Source organism: Arvicola amphibius, chromosome 14, assembly GCF_903992535.2.
Source record: "Arvicola amphibius chromosome 14, mArvAmp1.2, whole genome shotgun sequence".
In the NCBI taxonomy this organism is placed as follows: Eukaryota; Metazoa; Chordata; class Mammalia; order Rodentia; family Cricetidae; genus Arvicola; species Arvicola amphibius.
In genome coordinates, this window is record NC_052060.1 from 42,410,952 (window position 1) to 42,420,868 (window position 9,917).

Sequence of the window (9,917 nt, forward strand, 5' to 3'; positions counted from 1 at the left end):
ACTTGGAATGGCACACTTCTAGCCTAGGTCCAACATCTGGCCAATCTTCTCCAGTCAGGGCCTCTTGTCTAGTCACACAGAATGACCAACCTCAATTTGGATCTCTTAAAATAGGGATTTAATAACAACGCAGCAGTTCCCACTGAGTGAGCCAAAGGTTTACCTTTGTGCTTTATGTTATAAACAGTCCCTAGAGCAAGAGATTCTCAACCTCCTAATGCCGAAGAACTGTTAATACATTTCTCTGTTGCAGGGACCCCCCCAATCATACAATGTATTTTTGTTGCTACTTCATAACTGTAATTTTGTTGTGAACTATAATGTAAATATCTGAGTTTTCAGATAGTCTTAGGGGTCACGACCTACAGGCTGAGAACCACTGCTTGGTTGCTATATGCTCTATAAATTAGTTGTGAAAAATAAAGAACCTGCACAACTTTTCAACTCAGGTTGCCAGGAAACAAACAGGGTGTGGTGGCTGTTGGTGAATGTGGCCTACACAAAGCAGAAAAGCACAGACATTTTCCACTGAATGAAAAGTTTCAAAGAACTAGAATGTTGGTGAAAAATTAACATTCTAGGTCAAAATAAAATACCAAACAGGATTTTTTTTAATCAAGAAAGGTGGTGAAATTTAAATAAATGAATAAGAAATGAGCGGACTGATGAAAGCTAACTAAAAATTTTAAAAGAATAACCCTATATTAAAATCATTAAATCCATAATCAAAACTTAAGAAATGAATGTTTTAATACTGATAAAATAATTTTGAAAACAGGAATTCAACTTATTGAGAATTCAAACTAAGACGTTGTGGGAGACACTGTAAATAAAGGGGATCCTTCTGGTTTTGATGCCTTCAAAGCAGCGAGTCTTCTTGTGTCGTTTTTACATATCTTAATGTTTTGGACTGGTGCCTTGCTTGTGAATCTATACTCAGTGTAATATGTATTACTGAAAACAGGTTATCTTCGTTCTATTTCCAGTATTGACAAGTCTAAGAAATGACTTTGGCCGCCTTCCTAAATTTCTTGCCTACAAGTCAGAACTAAATAAACTAATCGATGTCATATCATAGAAAGACAGTGGCAAGTTTGCTCTTGCTATTTTATAGCATTAGCTAACGTTCGCTTGGTCTAAAATGTTGAAGATAGAAAGTGCCTGGAGATAGTATGTCTTGCTGGTTTTGTAAGGAAAGAAATTCAAGTCTCCGAAGTCATGTAACTTGCCCCCATTTCTGTTCTGGCTCCCAGGCAACTAGCATGCTGGTTTAACACCCACAAAAAAAGAAAAAGAAAGTAAGATACAGGTCTGATGTCAGAAACTCAGAGACACAGGGATGAATGAATCATGAAAGAAATGGTGTCTTTTGGGAAATACTGTGGGCAGAATTTTCTCTGTTAAATACCAGATGTAAAGTGAGTACAGCCACTCTACAGGACCCCAGTGAGAAAACGCTGCTGTGGCTTAGCTACTGTATCGGTGGCAATCTCCTTGATGACATCTCTCAGAAGCTTCTTAACATTAGAAAGTCCCACTAGCTACAACTAAATCAAGCCCCAGGGAGCAAACTCGGGAATTAGATGGTGACATGGCTTGCTAAATGAATGGTGAGCACCCTCAACTCCAGAGCCACACACCCCACTGCACTACAAGACTCTGAAGACCCTCCTCACTCTGCTTACAGATGCACAATTTATTGCCATTGTTGCTAGTGCAGCTTAAAGTAAATAACCTTTGGTTCTTTTTATTGATGCTGCTGCTGGGGGATCATCCCAGGGCCTTGTGCATGTCACGCAGGCCCCCTACCACTGAGCTATAGAGCCACAGTAGTTTCTTCTAAAACCATGAAGATTATTAAACCAACACAGAGAAACAAGAGTATGCATACTACATACTGGACGTCTTTATAATAATAAATATTACTAATAGAGAATTCCATGTATCATTTTCCTCAAAAGTATTGCAATTGTAAGATGGAATTAACCAAGACCAAAAGAGTACCAATGCTTATTTAAAGGGATGGGCACCGCTTGGTAAAATCAGACAGAAACCATAACTGATCAACTGTCTGAAAGCTGACGAGAACCTGCGTTAGCCTCTCATAAGCCAGGCAGGAGCTGGAAGTGACCACACAAACGTGACAGACCAAGAAGATCACGCCCTTCTAGGAGACACTGAGACAAGTTAAAGTCACCAGAGTCACCTTGAGCCTCTTCCTTCCATTAGATACATCCCCCAACATCAGAAGCATCAGATTTTAGAGTCGTAAAGAAAAGCTCCTCTCTCTAGGTTTTTCACACCTTGAACATCTTCATAGTCAAACAAAGAAATGCCCAGGAACATTGAAAGCTGTCTGTGCCTCCAAGAACAAGGGACTCGAGACAACGGGATCCAGGCTTCACCACAAGGTGACTAAGCAGCGCCTTTCTTTGCACAAAAAGCCCATGTTTGCTGGGATTTTAGCAGACACAACTATAAATAAGAGTGACTGTTTAGAAACTAGGAAACTCTGAAGGATGTTATACATAATTAATCAAATAACGAAAAGTCTATCCACAAGCACAGACGCCACAGGGCGATGGCAGGCAGGAAATTTCCTCAATCGCTTCTCACCTCATTTTTGAGCAGGTTACTCACTGGGCCTAGTGCTCACTAACTGGCTAGACTAGCTGGCCTGTCTGTCGTCCCCCGCCACACTAGCATCAGGGCCCCAGGTGCACCCACCACCACATCTGGCTTTTTTTTGGAGTGGGTGTGTGAGACAGAGTCTCTCTGTGTAGTCCTGGCTGTTCTGGAACTTGCTTTGTAGACCAGGCTGGCCTCAAACTCAGAGATCCTGCCTCTGTCTCCTGAGTGCTGGGACTAAAGGCATGTGCCACTTTTTCCTATTTTACTTTATTAATTTTCTTGGTCTTCTAACACCTGGCTTTTTATGTGGATGCTAGAGATCTAAGACTTAGGTCCTGAAGTTTGTACAGGCCAAAACTTAACACATTGATTCATCTCCCCAGCTCTCATCTTTTGTTTTTAAAACTTATTTTAATTACCTATTGTGGCAATTTGAAGAAAAATTGGTCCCAAAGGGCAGTGGCACTACTACAACGTGTAGCTTTGTTAGAATAGGTAATGGCCTTGTTGGGGGAAGTGTGTCACTGTGGGGGTGGGCTTTGAGGTCTCCTTATGCTCAAGCTAAGTCAAGTGACATAGTTCCACTTCCTCGCCTGTAAGTCAAGATGTAGAACTCTCAGCTCCATCTTCAGGACCTGCCTGTATGCAACCATGCTTCCTGCCATGATAACAGACTAAACGTCTCAGATTGTAAGCCACGCAAATTAAATGTTTTCCTTTATAAAAGTTGCTGTGGTCATGGTGTCTCTTCACAGCAATTAAAAGCCTAAGACAACTACTATTTTTTATTTTAAAATTTTATTCCATTTTACTTATTTTGTGTGTGCTGGATCATAACCCTTTGCTACACGTGGAAGTCAGAGAATAATCTGTGGAAGTTGGTTCTCTCCAATCACGTGGCATGGAAGTCAGAGAATAATCTGTGGAAGTTGGTTCTCTCCAATCACGTGGGTTAAAGGAGTTAAATTCAGGTTGCAGACTTGGTTGGAAAGTGCGCTTTCTGAGCGCTACTGGATTGGCCCTCATCTTTTGGTTTTTAAGAATCCCCACAGTAAGAGTAATCTGTTTCTGAGATGACTGAATGCTTATATCAGTTTTCACTGGGGGTTAGTTACTATATTGTCTGCTGTCTTACTGTTCAGGGATAATGAAAACAACAACAGCAAAAAACCCCCTTAGAATAACAAATGTCTATTTGTGTGCACATATTTGTGTATGTATGCAGAGGTCAGAGGCAACCTTCAGGTTTGACACTCTGCCTCCCAGCACCCCCCACAGGAGCTGGGATACCCATCCTCATGTTCTGCAATGGGCTTTTTGTACAGTCAGGGGATCTGAAACCTGGGTCATCACACTTGCTTAACAAGCATTTTTACCCTCAGGGCATAATTATATCTTATTATTTCTTGATTCTTTAGAAATAAAATAATTTCCATAAAGTTTCATTCATTTAAAATTGTTTTTATTTGACTGACTTTGAATGGATACCACTCTATCTTATCTGCAGTTAAGATCTAATGCATGCTCAAACCAACTTGCATTCTTGGTTACTTAATCTGCATACTTCTTAAGTAGCATCGAGTTTGGAACAATATCTATTTATCTCCTTCATGTCTCAATGTTCCCACTAGTAATCTATGAAGGGAATCACAAATAGATAAACTCAGAGCTGGCTGTGGTGGTGCATGACTCCAATCTCAGCACCTAAACACTCATGAGAGGACAGAAGGACAGTTGTTAGTTCAAGTTATCCTTAGACTACAAGTGAAGACCCTGCTCCAAAGTAGCGAAAAGCATCTATAAGGTAACCATTTATGTATAGTTAAGGAGGTGGCATTTGGGTTTTGTTGCTTTTGTCTTTATCTTTATGTCCAGGAGACAAAAAACACTATTGAAAGTGGCACAAAGATAAATTGAAAGTGGCTCTTAGGTCAGGTGCCTATAAATATAACATCACTCAACTGAACCACACACCTCTGGGAGGCCAAGACTATAAACGCAAGGACTGTCTCAGGCAGTCACATATCTGATCATTGTTTTTTTTCCCTTAGGGTTCAAAGGCAATCACACACATTCCCCTGGCTTTGTATGTATGTGTGTTTTGAGGCCCTCTCAGGCCTTGCACAGGTCTGTGATAAGAAGGGCTTATTGATTTCCCACCCACACACTTCATGTGCGTTCCCATCTCCCACAGCACCGTATGCCCCCACTTACCCAACCCACCATGTCCTTGGGGCCGGCTACCACAGTGCAGATCCCGTCTTCACAGTGTTTGCCCACCAGGCTGTGGGCATGCAGGGTGATATTTTTCCCATTTGTGACCAACTGAAACAATAACCTTTGCGGTCCCACATAGTTGCAAATCTATATGAGAAGCACATTGTCAACAGTTAGTCTATTTGACCTTACTGTAAAGTGGAACCAGTAAGCTAAACACATATATAAATTTTGCAAATGTATACGTGACTATAGCTTAACTTAAAATGTATGATGAACACATGACAGGATGGGAATAAATTGAAATGTGAGTGGGGGGTTGCTTTATGTGGTGAGCCTGAATATCCTGGAAGCAAGACAGTAAAACACAGTATGCATCGTTAGCGTGGACTAACATGCGCGTCCCTAAGTAATCCTCCTTACTAACAAAAACTGTTTTATGCTCTGTATCCTTGTCACAATTTTGGAGACAAAACTGGGAAAACCGTGCATGAGGAGAGAAGAATGGATGACTGATGTAGTAAAGGAGATGAAAAAAAGAATGGACCCTAATGCCGTGCTCTGAACTAGGCCAGGAAGGAAGTCCTGTTCTGGGACTCGGCTCCGAATGCTGGTTTAACTGTGCAAGCCCACGGCGTGGCCGCCCGCGTCACTTACTACGACAGCAGCCTGTCTTCAGTAGTTCCCCCCCCCCCCCCACGCCTGGGACTCTGACACTCACAATGCCACACATTCAGGCGCCTCTTAAGTGTCTTAAATAACAGAGCAAACTCCCTGACTGGAAATTCTTCGGTTTCACCTCTGGTTATTTAGCTCTTCTTTCATGTAGTTAAGTTTCATGTGAGGTAATTTTTACATGTATGTCGCTAAACCACGATGAGAGTAGCAATAAAGAGGAAAAGCAGAAGAGACCAGGTTTTCTTTCTTGTCTAGTTGACCATCCTGACTTCTACAGCATAGGACATGTCCCCCATGAGACCAAAAATCACACCAAAAGCTCAGTGACATCATTTTCCCCTTCTGAATTCTATTAAGTCAGAACCTGTCATAAATCTTACCTGTTTGTTGAAATGCATTGCATTTCTGGAAGCCCTTCTGATAATAAACACGAAGCAACCTGCATTTACTAATAAAGCATCTTGTGAAGACACGGCCTTCCTCAGCCAGCTTCCTTCTAATATCATTACAATAAAGCATCTTGTGAAGACACGGCCTTCCTCAGCCAGCTTCCTTCTAATATCATCACTTTCAACTGTCGAGATTCCACTGAGGCAGGGCTCTGCAGAATTTTTCTCATATGGAGTTTCCGCAATGGAACCTTTGTCAGAGCTTGATCACTTCTGGTATTACTCCCCAGAGGCTATGGAGAAGAGCTACTGTGGCCCTGAACACTGGCCCTGCCCTCCAACCAGCTGGGTAGACTCCTCAAAGGCCTCCCTGACTGAGACCCGATGCAGCATTGTAACGGTTTGCTTCTGAACCCTGCCAAAAACTCATGAAATGTTTCAGCCTGTAAACTTAATCCAGTTATGGTGTCTGGAAGTTGAATCTGTAGGAGGTAAAGTCAAATATGCCATAAGGGTCAGTCCCTTATCCAACGGAGCTGTGCCTTACACAAGAGGAAGAGATACTTAAGCCAGGATGGCCTATCTTGTTATGTAATTTCCTGTCTTGTCCTGAAACTGCAGAGTTACCACCAGGACGTGGCTGTTGAACTGAAGCCTCCCCAGCCTTTGAAACCGCCAGTCAAATGAACTTTAACTCTGTGTAAAACTACTTAGCTATCATAATAGAAAAGAGACCAAGACCTACTCCTTACCGCCTTCCCACAGGAGGGGGGGGAGGGACAAGTGAATGCAAAGGAAGGCTTTACACTAACTTTAACCCTTACTATCCCCAAAGCATGAAACCAATTTCTAGACACCAGCACTTCAAGCTCTCTCTTGGTATTAAAATGAAGTGAGTTTAGCAAGCGGCCTTTCCATTAAGTGTAGGACAAAGAATAAAAAGTTCTTGAATGACTGATGCCCCAGCTCTGGGTGATCAGATCTTAGATCAGTCTGCCAAGGATCAGCAGAAAAACCACCAAGCCAAACAAGTGATTCCCTTGTAACTGACAGGGTGCACAGGAATGCAGTGGAGTAAGTGCAAGGAAGCGCTTCACTTGGGTGAAATCAGGCTAGCTTTCCACTTAAGCAGAAAGAACTCAGTGAGGAAGGCCAGTCACTCTGGAATCTGAGCCTCTGACGCTCCTGTTAGTCACTGGTGCTGGAGAAGAGAGGTGGGAAGGTGTGTATCATTTGTTTTTCTTACTACTAACTTCATGGTTGACGGGTGGCAAGAATGAGGAACTTGGGACAACTCTGAGGTAAAGAACCTGAAAGATTTGCCAGTGACTAATGCGCTGTTTGATCCCTTCTGAGAGTCCAAGTCAGGATGGCATCATCTGGTTTTTACACAAGACCACAGAATAAAAAACTGGGAGGGCCCTGGACTTTCTGTACTTTCCAAGATACCGTCAGAAAGAGGAGGGGTGGGGAGTGAGAGAGGTGAGAACCTGAGTGAGGAGAGAGAGAGAGAGAGAGAGAGAGAGAGAGAGAGAGAGAGAGAGAGAGAGAGAGAGGACACAGCTGTATGACACAGGCAAACCTTGACATGATAACTTGGGAGACCAAAGGGTATTTGCTAATAATTTAGAAATTTATTCTATGAAGTTAATGGAAATATTAAATTCTCCACAGAAACAGTCTTCTGAAAACCAAAGTTTATGGAGGGCAACTGTGTCTGTTAGTAAGGTCTTTCTAAGAGTCTGACCATACTCTTGAGTACATGGTGGGTGTCCAACCACAGGCGAGGAGACAAGGCTGCCCTGCACGGTCAGCTGCTCAGGAGAGTGGAAGAGCACAGACTGCAAGGACAGTCCACACTCGAGGCTGGGTGACGTGCTTGGGTCTCCTTATCTGCTCAATGGCTAGTAATGCTCAAAGGAGTTGTGGTGAGGAGCACACATTAGAGCTTGTAAGTCCTCACAGAGGGCACAGCAGACGACAGAATATTATGTCAGCTATGCATCCACTCACGGGGCCTGGAGTATCACAGCTGCCCGAGGGGATCTTTCAAATGTCTGTGAGGCAACTGGCTGGAAGACACTTGGCCTGCTTCTATTCCTAGGAGAAATCATTTTCCACATTGCTGTGTTTTACTTTTCTAGAAAATACTATGCTATTCTAGTGGCAGCTGCCATTCTTGGAGACAACCAGACTTTGCTGGCCTCCCAGGCAAAACGCAAGACTCTTCTAGAAGTTTCTGTGTCCAGAACCGTTTTTTTGGAACTCATCTTACTCAACCATATACATTTACCTAAAAAACCCGCCCCGCCATGGAAAAAACACATGCTTGCTTCTTTCAATGGGGTTAGAAGAGGCAAGTGGTCTAGAATCTTCTTAGAATCAGAGTTTTATAAGTCCAGGTTGCTGTTCTGGGATAAATTGGCTAAAGTACTTTGACAGGAAGTAGAAGGAGCAGAAATGTATAACATCAGACATAAAACCATACTTCTCAGCTTACGTTTTCTTTCCAAGTGGTGACAGTGGTGACTACGAAGGGAACAGGAACGTTCCCAGTGTCCCAACAGCACCTGGGACTGGCTCTGCCGGGAACCCAACTCTGTGTGGAGCCCGACTCCACTCTACCACATGAAGCAGCATGGCTAGGTTCAGAGCTCTTCCAGTCAGGTTCAAAATCCCCCAGCTGCTGGGGAGTGACACTTAACAGTCCCATGTGCCAGCTTCTCCACCTTGAAAATCCAATCAATAACACACGATCACAGGACTGCTTTAAGATTAAATGAGATAACACAACACTTGCTCCTTGAGGGGATCGATAATCCCAGATATTAACTGTCTCCTGTCTAGTCTATCACCTCACCGAGAACGTTTGTAAAGCCCCTAAGTGTTCCACGCTCTAGAAGGTCAGGGAGTGCGGGCTGCACTTTGTTCAGAACAAGCCCCATCTCCTGCTCTCACGGGAAATTAAAACATGGGACAGATACTAATCAGATAGTTTCAACAATACATGTAAAACCTAACTGGAGAACTTGTCAAAAGGAATTTCTAATAGGGTTTAGACATGGCCAGGAAGCTTCCAGTACAACTAACGAAGACTGGGATTTGAAGGGAGAGTGTAGGGGGGCAGGCAGTTTGGCAGGTGGAGAGCATGCAGAGTGTGCTCACAGTCCTCCTGGCCCGCTGCCTGGCCTTGCTCAGTACACCCAACAGACATTTCTCCAACAGTTCCACCAACAGCCATGGTCTCTTCTCTTTCCCAGTAGCGGTACCCATTCTTCAAGAAGAAGACCTAAACCCGAGTCTTCCATGACATCTTCCTCATGATGCCAGCCTAATAAGGTTCCACGACTGTCCCTTGTATTGACAATGACTTGGGGGACACAGGGTGGGAAATGATATGTAGCTTGTTGGCTACTTTCTCAGAGCATGTGTCTACTTCCCAGCCCTCTACCTATGGAAGGCGAGGGAGCAATCCCCACAACAGCCATGTGGGGGTCAGTAGTGGTTCCCCAGTCCCCTGGGGAAGAAGTCAAAGTGCACTGCCTGGTTTCCTGTGACTGCAGTGACTTCGGTAGGTCCCTGGAACTCCCGTCTCCCCACCCCAAAGCCCAGTCACGATTCCACTGCACCATGTTACCACTTGGCTCAGTCCTTTTCTCCGTGCCCAAACTCGCTCCAAAGCTCTATGGCTCTGCTCTGCCCATCTGAGCACAGGTTACACGGTGGGTTACAGAAACGCGCTGCTCGTTGGCACTGATGTGTATTGTTGAGAAAGGCCAGGTGTGAGAAGGATCCAAGTTCTCTTGTCTCCCTGAGTCTCTTCCATTTAAAGAAAAAAAATACTACCGCTAACATTAAACCACGACACTTACTCTTCCCCATGGAAGTCAATTACAAAGAGGGAGAGCGGGGAAGGAGAAGGGGAAGGAGGGGCGGCAGAGAGACTAGGAGATTATTTTAATATGTATACCCTTTCAAGGAGGACAGCTACTCACTTTACTG

At 43.8% G+C, this 9,917-nt stretch overlaps 1 protein-coding gene across 2 annotated transcripts in view; it reads right to left on the reverse strand.

The window, feature by feature from the left end:
* Nfkb1 (nuclear factor kappa B subunit 1) overlaps positions 1 to 4,989 on the reverse strand; it is a 44,223-nt gene extending 39,234 nt beyond the window's left edge. For both annotated transcript variants that reach the window (XM_038311565.1, XM_038311566.1), the window contains exon 1: positions 4,846 to 4,989. The gene's annotated coding sequence lies outside the window, so the exon portion shown is untranslated. The remainder of the gene's footprint in view (positions 1 to 4,845) is intronic.
* Positions 4,990 to 9,917: the final 4,928 nt, after the last annotated feature.